The sequence below is a fragment of the Protopterus annectens genome, chromosome 2.part0, assembly GCF_019279795.1.
Source record: "Protopterus annectens isolate FY-2018-M chromosome 2.part0, PAN1.0, whole genome shotgun sequence".
In the NCBI taxonomy this organism is placed as follows: domain Eukaryota; kingdom Metazoa; phylum Chordata; order Ceratodontiformes; family Protopteridae; genus Protopterus; species Protopterus annectens.
Window position 1 is genome coordinate 1250558084 of NC_056728.1, and position 14819 is coordinate 1250572902.

Genomic DNA, 14819 nt, shown 5'->3' on the forward strand with positions numbered 1-14819 from the left:
TTATGATTTGCACTGGGTGTGACACAGGTGCACAGTTTTACCAATGTGTATATGACAGGCTCAGGCCATGTTGGATGGATATGAGACAAAGTTAGAGAGATAGCATTACATCATTTTGGACATTTGCTTAGGACGGGTGTTGAGTATATTGGGAAAAGGATGGTAAGGATGTAGCTGCCAGGTAAGAGGAAGCGAGGAAGGCCTCAGATAAGGTTTCTGGATGTGGTGAGAGAGGACATGCAGGTGTTTGTTCTGAGAGAGCAAGATTCAGAGGAAAGGCAGAAATTGCAACAGATTCACTGTGGCAATCCTGAATGGGAAAAGCCAGAGGACAATGAAGGGGGAGTGTTGTAATGTCAGTCTTCACAGATTTGGCAAGGATTTGACAGACATAACAACTGTATGGATAAATTACTACAAATGTGAGGCACACATATGGTCAGTGTGCAGAACATTGGACAATTGAATGGTATTAGCTCAGTACATAACATGCAGTTCAACAGACACATCTGCAGCAGTACTTTACTCTGCACATGCTCTGTATAGTTGTCTTAGATTTAAAAGACAACATGTGTATCATAGTTATATGCACAGGTAACATATGGATATGTACAACATCCCAGTAGCTCGCCTAGTCACTACAGACAGAGCCACATGCTCTGGCCATCAGTGCTGTTCAGCAGTACATCAGTACAGCAGGTCTTGTTGAGACATATGCTTTCAAACGCCTATTTTCCATTATTACAGACCACCTACTGCATTCAATTACATGCTTACTTGTTTCACATACCTTTTTTCTGGATTTGTCACAGATATATCCTTTTTTTCTCACACTACTTCAGCTTTGCACTGATGGACTGCCTATGACAGAGGTGGTTTGAATAGATGGCAGCTTGTCTTTTGTAGGTAATGCTCATGACCATGTGATGGCCTGAGCACCAATTGGTAATAGCATGCATTGCAGCTCTGTAGTTATTCCAATAGCCAATGGCATGGCAACACACTCCTATAATTGAGTACTCCATGTGGGTGTTGGGCCTTACCCTTACCTGTGAGGAAGACATCCTGGAGGTGTGTGAGCTAATATTTCTTAGAAGAAGACCTGTGGAGACACGCCAACTAAATGGTGGAGAAGATTCAAGATGTAGGGGCAGAATGTGAGTATTGTTGTTATATGTTTTGAATACTGCTTGTTTAACAGGGTTTGCCTGAAAACACTACTTCTGCATGGATTTCAGTCTGACAAAGTTCTGTGTCTGCTCAATTGTAGGGCTATCCACATAATGACCAAAGGTTTGCCTGTTATGTTTGGTTTGTTCCCCAGAAAGGAGTTGTCATTGGAAAATCAGTAGCATACTCTGGTGATTGCAATCAGTAAATGCTAACATCCATTTGTTTTTCAGACTTTATAGCCCTCAGAAAAGATATGTTACAACAAACCCTGTAACACTCGCAATTTTCAGTGTCTAACGGCAATATCTCAAGCATGGCCATGTTTTTGGGCCTCTGCCCCAAACTATGTCAGGCTTTGTACAGATGCCATACAGCAGGAGGTTGATAGTTAGGGTATACCATTATTTTGTTCTGTCATTCCTGCAGAGGGGAAAGGGTAGACAACATGTGGGACTCTGTACCTTCAAGAGGTTGGTGTATGGACAATGCTCTTAGATGCCCTTGTAACTTATTTTATGTGGAGGAGAGTAACAAGTGTTTAAAACTAGGCTGTTAGAACATGTGAGACATAACACTGATGAGAAAGAAGACAGTTCAATCGCTGTACATTTTAATAATTCTCACCATGGGGGTAGTATTCATGAAAGAACATTTCTTATATACAGAATCAGTTTAAATTCTTAAATGTGATACATTATGCCCTAGGGGTTAAATGAATAGTGTAATTGGAGGATGTGTATATACATGTAGTTAACTGTAGTGGGTTACAAGGTATTTTTTGGAAAAAGTCTGTTTCTCAGTTTGTTCAGTCATCAAAGAACAATTGTTATATACAGAATCAATGTATGTTTTTAAATGTAATACTTTATCCCCTAGGGGTTGAATGAGGAGTGTAATTACAGGCTGAGTATTTAAATGTGCTGAAGTGTTAATTGCATCTTCTAATTAAGGCAAGTATTTCTTGTAATGTGTTACTCCTTGAAGGCTTTGGCAAAGACATCATAGTAAAATGAACTTGTATGAATTACTGGCTGTTTGTATTTTTGTTTACTATCTTCCCTCATTGTAGATGTTTTGCTAAGAGGTCACAGTATACTTCTGGCCATTGTGTATGGCGGGTCTATATTACAAGCACAAAAGATGAAATTCACGAATGCTCTAACATCAACACATAAACGTTGATCTACAAAAAGAGCGAAGGACGGAAACACCGAAAGTCACAATGCCGAACAGATTCCCGGAAGCAGTAGCGCCATACAGGTAAGTAAAACCAAAGTAAACAAACACAATGTAAAACACATTCATATACGTTTTTACAGGGGGACAAGCCCCCCTGCACCCCCACACCCCTTCTACTTATATATACCAAGTCTGAGACCGCTATACAGTGTGGAAAACAATATATTTCCTCATCCCACAATCACCCTGCTGTCCAGGGAAATCCATTCAGCATTGTGTCTTTTGGCTTCTCCATCTTTTGCTCTTTTCGTAGATTGACGTTTATATGTCAATGTTATAGCATTCGCTGATTTCGTCTTTCATTTTTCTGATATAGACCCGTGTATGGCCTATCATGATTTTGTAGCAGCATACGGTTCACATATTATTTGGACTGGGGGGGGGCAGATGTGAGTGCCATGGGTGCTTTTGTATCCAACTGTGCATGCTGCCCCAGTTACGGGAGATCTATCAGCAGCATACGTTTGTATGGGCATGTAGAGACATGTATGTATGTATTTATATATATATATATATATATATATATATATATATATATATATATATATATATATATATATATATATACATACACATTGGTATTTCTTGGTAATATATTCATATATTGTTATACATATATATGTATCTCCACACATATCTATCTATCCCTCTATATATGTAAATATTTTTTCATGTATATATTTGTAGATAATAATCCTACCTCATTGCACAGTGTGTCTTTCTTATAGTAAACTAATTGTACTGCATGATATGTTATAAAAAAACATTCTAACACCTCAGAGCTAAGATGGCCTAATGGTAAATTGCTGTGACTATGGTGTACAGCATCCCGGTCTCAAGACTGAGCATAGCTGATTATTTTGTTGCTGGCCAGAAGCTGGTCTGCTGTATACAGAGTGATTAAGGCACTTTTTTGTATACAGGTTTGCAAGGGTTTGTGCTGTACTAAGTGGTGCTCAAATACGGTTAAACCGATATGTGCTTAAACTGTGTAGGCTTCGCTTCATAGACACTTACGCAAATATGCTTAGCAGAACTAACTACTGGTTATCATTCACATTTAAGCAATGTGTACTCCTGCTAAGCATAGCTCAGCCCTGGTAACCATTGCTCACATTCCAGTCTCATAAAATGGCAGAGTAATGACATCATGTAATAATTGTATTTAATATCTTGTATATAGCATGTTTTTATATCCTCTCATTACAGTGCTAAGGGGGTTGACTATACTGTACACGACACATGGGTATACATAAGTAGTATCATTTTTTTATTTATGTTTTATACATGGGTAGTATCACATGTTATATGCACTCACACTTGCATGTTACACAGCTACAGTACACTGGTTGAAGTATATGATTCCACAGATATTGTATTATTAAATTAGTACTGTTGACACTGCTTTTCCATGTAAGATAACAATTGCCTATTGTAGTACTCCAACCATGCACCTCTGCATGCAGAGCTGGGACTCGGAGTACTATGCTATCTTGTTCTTGGTGTTTCAGCTGTTTTTATGTATCCCCTATTAGATATTAATATGATATTATTATATCAACTGTAGAGTACTATGTTTTTTGCCCATGTCATTGAGGACTGCTGTAATGTAGTAATGGCAAACATTTCAGTTTCAGGCTTCTATCCTTCAGGACATTGATCCTAATGCATAACATGTTTGCTGTCCACTTCCTGTCTGTCATCTGTGCAGATGTGTAGATGTTAGTTATTGCTAAGGCCATGCAACTATGTAGGTGCCCACACAGTTTTGTGCTGTGGGCCTGGGCACTGCTGCTAGCTCCATTAAAGGGGATGTCCTTCATGTGGACCTTGACCCTATTACTTGCCTGTGTAAGGGACATTACAGAGGTGTTAGGCTACAGATTCACAGACAGTAGGTGGGAATACTTCACAGGACAGGACATCTGGAGACAGCATAACAACATGGGGGACATATCTCCAGAATTGTGAACAGATTCTATGTCATCATCAGTGCTGTTATATACATGGTGGGTTGACAGGTTAACAGAGTTTGTGTGGACATGCATTTAGTAAGCGACTTCCCTTCTGACAGTGATATGTCTCTAACATACCTCTCCACTGGCATGCTGTCCACATACTGGTCACATGTTTGCCTGTTAAGTTTTGTCTGTTCCCAGACAGTTGTTGTCCTTGGAAAATCAGTCAGAGACCCTAGGGACTGCAATTAGTAAATACTAAACTCCATTGGTATTACCGCCTTCATATTCCTCATAAAGGATATGTTACAACAAACCCAGTGACATCAGCAACTGTCTAAATTTCTGACACCAATATGTCCAATCTATGCCTGTGTTTGTGCCTCTGTCCCCAAATGATGTCAGGCTTTGTCCAGATTTCATGCACTATGAGGCTCAGATGTATTTAGTAGCATTATTTCTTGCCTTTATTCTTCCTACCATCCCAGTGATGTAGTAGACCCACAAACATGTTACAGGGAAGAGGTCATAGATATCAGTCATGACCCTGTACATTCTGAGGTGAACTGTATATTTGAGAGGTCTGTGCATGCCTGGCCATTGCTGACAGATGGTCAGGACTGTGTACACGTCCTGTGCACATGTTATTTTAGCTGTGTATGGAGAGGGAGATGTAAGTGTTATGGCTCCTCTTTTATCTGACTGTGCATGCTGCTCCACTGTCTGCTGGTCTATTGGCTATATGGCTTTGTAGCAGCAGACTGAGATGTGTCCTGTACCATGGTCATGATGCAGACTACACTGAGAATCAGACCACTATATGTAGGGGTAATGTGTGACTGTAAAACTATTATGCATTTCTTCACACAGTCCATATACTCTACTGTTCACCTGAACTACCAGTATGTGACTGTGACAGTGGTGGAATTGGTTGTGGGTATGCGCTTTCAAACTGGTGTCTGATTTGTGGTGCTGTATCATTCCTGTAGTGCCTGACATCCCAAAGTGGGATGACAGCACATTTACTGACATTGACTATAAGGCCATGGCTCTGACACGAGTCATTGATCTCAGTAAGACCTTTCTGTAGGATGTCAACATCACTTAGGTAGTTAATAGCTCCCAACTAGTAATCATCTGCAAACATTGTCAGCCAGAGTCCCTTCATGTTGGCATGGACTTCAGAGAAGTTGATACCAAACAGGAGAGGACCCAGGACCGAACACTGTGGAACTCCACACATGACTGGTTGGCAGTCTGACATGGGCTCAGCTACTTTCACACTGTGGGTTCTATCTATGAGACAGTTTACAACCCACCAACTGTTATAGGGGTTGATGTGTAGCTTAGTGAGTTTATCCATGAATCCCGAGTGGGGAATGTTATCAAAGGGCTTGGCCAGATTGAGGTAGGCTGTATGAACCACCTTGCCTTCATCCACAGCTCTAGTGACTGACTCAAAGAAGTCGACCAGGTTAATTGAACAGGCATGATCTACCCTTCACAAAAGCAAACTGTGTGGGATCCTGAGTCGGGAGATTCCCATATCCCTACTTCTTAGGTCCATAATGATGCATTCTATAGTTTTGCATGACAGCCTTGTCAGGCTAATGGGGCAATACTTCACAGGGTCTGCAGCTACTCCTCCTGTGTGGAAAGGGATAACCAGTCAGTAGGGACAAAGCCTGAGGTGAGGCTGTGATTGAACAGGGCACACAGGTGAGGTGCGAGTTAACTCTGTACTTCATGCAGAAGACAGCCAGGGATATTGCCAGGTCCAATAGAAGCTGTATTCTTGACCTTGGACAGTGGTGTATTAACCAAAGCAGCAGTGCTACCGGGTGTCTGGCTATGTACTGGTCTGGTGATTGGTCCTTTGGGGGTGGGGAAAGAGGTAAAGTTGCCACTAAATCTGTGTGCCAGTATATTGTCAATATCTGTTGCCTCAGTATAGGAGTTAACATTGTGCAGTAGCTCAGAGCACATGTTGGTATTGCCGTGGAGATTCTTTACATAACTATAGGCAGCCCTGTGGATGTCTTTACTGTGTGCTGCAATTCTGTTTTCACAGCTAGCTTTAGAGTATTTCATGAGGAATCGCATCTTTTTGTTGAGGTTAATAAGGGTTTTTTTCCAATCTTGGGATTTCACCTTATTCCATATCAGTTTCCTCCTTCTGTTGTTGAGTTATTTGGGCAGAGGACTACCAGATTGGCTTTACTTTTCTGGAGGGGAGCATCTTGTTTCTATTGGGTATGGTGGAATCCATGCATTTGTGTATGTGTTCGTACTGCATTGGTGTGCGTTTGGAGGTTATGCAACTAGTCTACATTTGCATGGGTGCCGTGAAGTTAGCCACCTCTGATCTTTGGAAGCCAAAGTTGGCTTTGGAAAGGTTTTCATGGTGGTTACCTTTGCATGGGGGTGGGAGGGGATGTGGCTTTCTAAGATGATGACATTGTCTTCAGATCTAACCAAGGCAGAGTTGACTACTGGTGTACAGCAACAGTCACTCATGTTAGTACTGACTAGGTCAATGATGTTGCTATCTGTAGTGGATGTAAAAACAAGCTGGTCCAGGCGATTGGAATAGATGGATTCCAGGCAACATTGGGCAAGTGCAATGATACAAGGGTAGCTTTCACAGTTAATGGAGGGGTAGCTGAGGTCAACCAGTATGATAGTGTTAGGTTGTACAGTATTATTCACCAGGGCACTTAGGAACAAGGAGTTTGACTCTAGGGACATTGTTGGGGATCTATAGCAGGCTATGACTTGAATTTCTGTCTTACCCTATGTTATCTACCCTGCAGTATCTGTGATGCATTATGCTGGGGTACCAGTGTGGATGTTTGCACATGCTTTGTAAATAAGGAGTGCTTCAAGTAAGTGCCTTTTGAGATTTAGACTTCTAGTGTTGAGCGGCATGACCCTCAGACTGCATTTGTTTGTAGCTGTTATATATTTAGGTATATTTATGTATACATATGTATATATATATATATATATATATATATATATATATATATATATATATATATATGTCTGTATGCATTTATATACTTTTCTATATATATGTTATGTATATATGTGTAAATTTTACATGTATATCTCTATAGATATATTTTCTGTCTATATTTGTCCACATATATGCATCACCAATCATAAATACATGTATATATGGAAAACCTGACTGTTTCTACAGAATCCTTTCCCTACTGTTGACTGACTCTACTGATTGATATGTTTGGAAAACCACCAGCATTTTGTACAGCTCACATGGTGTAGTGATACATTGCTCTGACTAGGGTGTACAGGGCCCTGGGTTCAAGACTTGTCAGGACTGATGCTTTCTTTGCAAGGCAGAGCAGTTGTCTCTGGAGACAGATGGATAATGGTAAAGTTTCAAATATGTCCCTAGTTTGGGCCCCTTGACCCCCATTTTGACATCTTTTGGACAGATTTGTTACAGTAAGAGGTTTAGGATATGGATCTGATGTGCAACTCCAATGCCTATCTTTGTCTATATATATTTATATATTTATACATATGTATCTCTCTCTCTCTAGATATATATATATATATATATATATATATATATATATATATATATATATATATATATATATATATATGTATATAGATATAGCTGTATGTATTGATTTACTTTTCTATCTATACATGTATTTCTATATGTATATATTTTATATGTATATCTCTGCATATATTATGCATTTTTATTTATATATATATATATATATTTATATATATATATATATATATATATATATATATATATATATATATATATATATATACACACACACACACACACACACACACACACACACACAGACAAAACCTAACTAATTCTACAGAATCTTTTCCCTACTGTTGAATGACTCTACTGAATGATATGTTTGAAAACATCACACATGTCTACAGCTCAGATGGCTTAATGATAGATTGCTGTGGCTATGGTGTGCAGAGTCCTGCATTCAAGACTTGCAAAGACTGATTGTTTTGTTGCTGGGCAGAATAAGGGCTGTTGGATACAGAGTGATTAAGGTACTTTTAAGTAGTTGTAAGCAGGTTTGGCTGGGTTTGTGTGGAGATAAGCGAAGCTAAGTGAGGCTTACATTCTCTTACGTCCACTTAAACCCGCGCTAATTTTAAATAAAAAGAAAAAAGGGAGACAGGAAAGTGGTGAAATGGGGGTAAGCAGAGGGTAAAATAAGATGAGAGGCAGCTAGGGATGTGCAAGACAGGTGTAGGAAAGGACTATTGCTCTACATTTCTTCGACAGTAACAGCTGATATGACTGTGGGCAATTTGGCATTTAGAGACTCACACCTCACAGGGAGGGGTGTGGGTGACATAAAATGATGATAATTAGTGGGGTAGATTGAGTAAGGGGACCGTGTCTCTCAGTGAAATGCAGAGCTATGTATGGGACGTAATTTTTTTTGGGACAGATGCCCTTTCTTTTTTAAGGTGAAAGTGGGATGTTGGGGAAGGAGTGTAGATATGTGTGGGTAGGAATGTTTGGTAGGAGAGGTTGCATTTGCAAACAGACAAGACACACAAGACAACAGGCAGGGGTGGTGTGTGATACTTGGTGGGAGACACCTTAGACGGGGAGGGTGGTTGGGAATCAGATGCCCATGAGTCCCCTAGATTGCAGTAGTGGGACTGATGTCCCCATCTGATGGTAGTAACCACTACTCCTTCATGACTTCAAAGGTGGCTGTGCTGGGGGCTGAGCTGGAGGTGCTGGCTGGCCCTCAAGCTGTGGTAGTCTGCTCTCCACCTGGCACAGTTGTTCATCCGGCTCCGATTAGAGGGCACTGTGCACCATGCCATGGGCCTCTTGTTGGGTGACAAGATCCTCACCACGCCTAAGTGCAGAGGGAGGATGAGCCCCAACCTCTGCAGCGGTTCCACCCGAGGGTGATGCAGGACCAGCAGATGAGGGAGATCTGGGTTGGGTCCCAGACATGCTGGGACCCAGTGCCTCGGCCAGGTGGGGTGGGAGAAGTGGATCCTCTGGGATTGGCCTTCCTGAACATGCTATGGAATGAGAATTAACAAGGTGTATTGGTTAGTCATGAACAAATCATTTAATCATTAGTCAACACAGCATGCGTGGGTGTTCCAATTGACCCAGAACAATGGAATTGTAACAGTGGCATGGCAAACAGAACACATGCAGAAATGGAATGGCAGTCAGGATTGCAACAGTATGCTGGTTATATGTATGGCTGCAGGCCAACAAGGGTTATTCAACAAGGTATGTTAGTATGCACACGATTTCAAATATAATAACCAAAATGGAACAAAGGCCCCAACCATAAATTTTGGTAACAACATACCCATATTACATTTTGTACAATTATTGGAGCTGATCAGTGGCAGGGGAAGAGAAAATAATTCCATTAACAATTGCATTCAGTGATACTTCTCAATACACTACTGTTCAATACTCTACAGTTCCGCCCTCCCTTAACATCTACCTTGGCCATGCAGCTACTACAACACATACACACCTGTACATATGTGCACCTGGAGACCTATGGGGTGAGGTATGGCAACTCTGCATACATAAGTATAGGGGACAATACATGTCATACTTACTGGTGCAAGTAACAATGTGTTCCCTGTCCTGCTATTCTGTAAGTGTGCTTTTGCATACTTGTACTGTGATGTTATCTGGGTGCAGCTTTTTTGGCAACAGGAGAAACTACCCATGACAGCGTGACACTTGAGAGGCTTGTATTGGCCAGACTGCATAGTGTAGATGGCTAGACTGCTTCTATTTGTAGGACTGGGGCTACTCAACAGAACATTTGTACACATTTCATACATATACCCATTATACTGCTTCTGCAAATATTTCTTTACCTGTGGGGAAAATATCTGTTCACAATAGATTAGTGTTTCTATCAATATTCAAGTTTACAGCTGTAGAACTAGAAAGACATGTTAGCATCAGTCCATGGATTCGAACCATGGTGTGTGTGTGTGTGTGTGTGTGTGTGTGTGTGTGTGTGTGTGTGTGTGTGTGTGTGTGTGTGTGTGTGTGTGTGTGTGTGCACGCAAAAGGGAACTACAGACCTAGTCCTTATCAGACTGAGCTGCTGGAGAAGTGGTCTCTGTTATTTGGGTTATTTCTGTCTAATACATACTTTTCTACACACTCTACTTTTTTTCAAATGTCTTTTTATTTGTTTTCCATAATGCCTACAACAAACATCAGAACAAGAAACTGTTGATGTTACTGTTTACACAATATGTGCAGAATATTAAAACTAGACATTTGGACATTTTAATAAAACAGACTTCAATTTAGAATCAAGTCAGCACACTCTACTTTCACAGTCTGCCTCTCTTAGTGTCTCACACTTTCCTGTACATTCAGGACTATACACAGCTGAAATGCAAAGGTGAACACAAGGCAATACTGGCAGGACCACAGTACAAGACGTTACTGAAGAAAATAATTACTTTTGCATTTTGCCAATTATTTCAGATCCAAAGTCTGAACTATACAGACGAACAGTGCTACATCACTTCACCTCAGTTACTGCATGCTGCAGTAGTTACACAATTGTACTTTTCAGATACAAGACAAATGAAAGACAACAGTTTGTGGTAGTCAGCTTTATTATTTTTGACATAACAACACTTTCTATAACTCAGAAATCCACAGTTTGCATTACTGCATGATCTGCACAGGAGGACTGCTTCTCATTTGTAACTGTTACAGCAGCCCTGACACAGCAGTTTCTTAACATGTTCTTTCAGACAGCCTAATACAGATCCTACTCTTCTGCTCCTCAGTTGTACCTTGCACCCTGGCACATGTTTATTCAAGCACAATTTTATATATATATATATATATATATATATATATATATATATATATATATATATATATATATATATATATATATATATATAGACAGTACTACCTTTACTATTTCTGATTTATTACAACAGATATTACATATATTTCTGTAATCACTAAACTCTCGGTGCAGTTGGACCAGGTGCTGTGCATGGGCATTAATGTTCGCAGCCCTCTCATCGGCAGCTGTATGGGGAAAGAGCACACATTACGCACACCTGTACAGTAATATATACAATTTTTACATAATTATTTACAAATACACAGGCTGGATACTTACAAACTTCTGGGATGTCCACCGCTTGTGCCTCTTGGATCCACTGGGCCAAGAGCTCACCGCTCTTATGCTTTAGGTCATTATAGTCATGATGCACCTGCTCACTAGTTTGGGGTAAGCCAGTGGCACTGGTGAGATCATGTGTCAGATGGTCCCAGGCCTCTGCTTTGTAGTGGGAGCCCTGGTACTGGCTGTGTAGCAGTCTAGCTTCATGGTCTTTAATAAGGAGTCTGACCATGACCCTGGGCAGCTGGATGCCCCAGCGTTTTGTCAGAAAGCGAACACCCTCTCCTACACCTGCCATTGTTGCTGCCCTGATCAGACTCAAAGAGATGTGGCTGTACACCCACCTGTGTGGTTTAAATAAGGCCATTTTCCCACACTGTTCCATGATTGGCCAATTTTCAAATAGGCTAAGCTATGCTTAGGTCCACGCAAATCCACTTAGCAAGGCTTAAACCAGCTACATCTGCTAAGGATTGCTTATATTTTCAAGCTTAAGCAATCCTTAGCTTGTTTTAGCGGAGCTGCTGTAGGTTTAACTGGCCGCAACCAATTATCTAAAAAAAAAATAGAAAAGATGTTTTACATTTCCCTATGGCATTTTCCCAGTCATACACTACCATACATGAGGCATATGACTTACAAATATCATTCCAATTCACAAAAATTAATTTACAACTGCTTCCACACATAAAACATATAAGCCAGAGCTTGGATTGGTACTGTGCATGGCTTGTATGCTAAACCTGTCCTCTAACCACTATGCTACACCAGCAATGAGGACTTCTCCTTCAGAATTCTATTTCACTCTCAGACAGCATTTAAGCTGAAAATAAACAAGCAAATTCTCCTCCAAGTAGTCCACAGCAGATGTAAAACACAAGTTTTAATGACAGAATAAAATACAGATAAGCTGTTTCGTTTACTACTACTAAGCTTCATCAGATCTAAAATGCATTTCAAAGTTACAATCTTAAAAGTGCAGAAGCAATCACAATCAACAAATCAGAACAAAGTGCATCCAGTATTATTAGTATTTAAGCTGAGCTGAGCAAAGTGCTGCGGCATGCCAACTGCTGCGCTGTGTTTAAACTTTTATTTTATTGTAAAAAAAAAATAAAAAGAAATATTAAGTTATTGCATATGTTTATCAACAGGTTGCAGGCATGTGGGACAGAGATCTGGCCATTCCAGGGACAGTCATGTACTGTGTGGGCTCCTTCTTAGGGATTGTGTGCTTTTATTTATTTTTTCTTATTTCAGTGTCCATGGACACTGACATGCTAGTTTTACATTTCAGTGTCTGCAGACACTGAAATAATGCATAATATTAGAGCCAGGCTCTAATATTATGCTACTTTCTTGATTGAAAGTGCCGTATGGCACTTTCAGAGTGCAGGGGGTGTGTTTAACTGTCCAGACTTATACACACCCCCTGCACTCATACACAGATCTTGCAGGTGTAGGAATACAGCAACGTGCCCTCATTAATATGTAGGGGTATTGCATTCCTACACAGAACAGTCCATGCAAGAATAGACTATTCTTGCATGGACTGTTCATGAATCCTGAGGTGTGTGTTTTGCATGATGCTGTAAATATAAACCATGATTATTTTAATTCAAAATGTAATATATAGATTTAAATGTAATTGTAACATTTAACTGTTTTTCTTTTGCATTATACTATATTTCCACATAAATATTTCACAAGTATTATAAATGACTGTGTGCTTAATGAACTTGTATGTCCACATGCTAGAAACGTGCTGAGTGGTTCTCCTGGAAAAATACCAGGGTTACAGTGGTGCTTACCACATTATCACAATGTAATATGAAAATAAAGGTGATATCAAATCCAGGTATAATTCATAAAAGTGCCTTTATGTATCACATGCCTTGGCATGTATGTTTTATCTGCCTGTACATGGCTTTTAAATACTGAATAGGAAGAAAAGGGTAACATGTATCTGCTCTTAATGAATTTGATTTGGTTAACATCAGAGGAAAGAATAAACTATAATGGGAACTACTGATCAATTATTGATACTGATCGATACTAACTGAGCTGCAAAAAAAAGAAAAGAAAAGAAAGACATAACATGGATGAAAAAAAGTGTTTTGCAGGTGATTAAGTCCCTGTACACCACCTTTTCCCCTTTAACCACTTACATAAATATAATTAATCCTTGCCCCCCTGTATCCCCTTGCATAGATATATTTATTCCTTGGTCATACAATAGTGGGAAAAAATTGTTGCTGCACCACTTGTACTGCACTTGTTGCAACAAACAGTAAATAAAATTGCACTAGTAGCTCAAAAACAGACAGTATTAATCAAACAGAAAGGTTAAAATCAAGAAAACGACATACAAAAGTCATAGCATCTTTGTAATACAGTGATCATGCTGATCATGTTCTGAAACTAATCTTAGATGTAAATAATCTTGTTGTAAAGATATTCAAATGTAAGAAACTAGTAGTAATAAGCATGTAGTACATAGCATGCTAACCATGCTCCAAAACTGGCAAAAATAACTAGTTTGTTATGCACCTCTCTGATACTCTTATGGTCAGGTCTTATGCTGTGGTATATATGGTGGGCACCACAAAACAGTGTCAGAACATTTTTCACAGCAATAAAAGCTGTAACACATTTCATACTGTCACATACAAAACAAATGTGTGGAAGAGTAAAGTGCACAGCAGACTTAAATCTGTTGGTTTAACTGAGACAAACTTTGCTTCTGTTTCCTGTTACAGCTTTTAAAGCTGCAAAACAATTCTTAATCCTATAACTCATTTCTTTCTTGTACTACAAGAGGTAGCTAAAGTTCCGTGTACTTCAAAGATTTATTATCAGGTCACCAATCATAGATATTGGTTACTATGTTTGAGAAATGGGCTCAAGAAATTCAACTCCTCAAGGTTTGCTCCCAAAGTTAATTTCTTGAATCCATTTCATGAACACCCCAGTAATCCTCTGTGAAGGAATTTACTTATGAATCTGCTATAATTAAAAATTAATTACCATATAAATACAGTGGAAATCAAGTAGAAACTTTGAAAGATGTAACATATGCTTCATGCTGCCAAACAAACATTATTCAAAGCCACAATTCATCTCTAATCAATAGCTTTAAAAGTTGTTCACTCTTTTATATATCCTCCCAAATGACAGAGGAGAAATTTTCTTTTCAGTATCACACTTTTTTTCGTAATTGTAATTAATGTGATTATGTACATTAACACAGCAAAACATC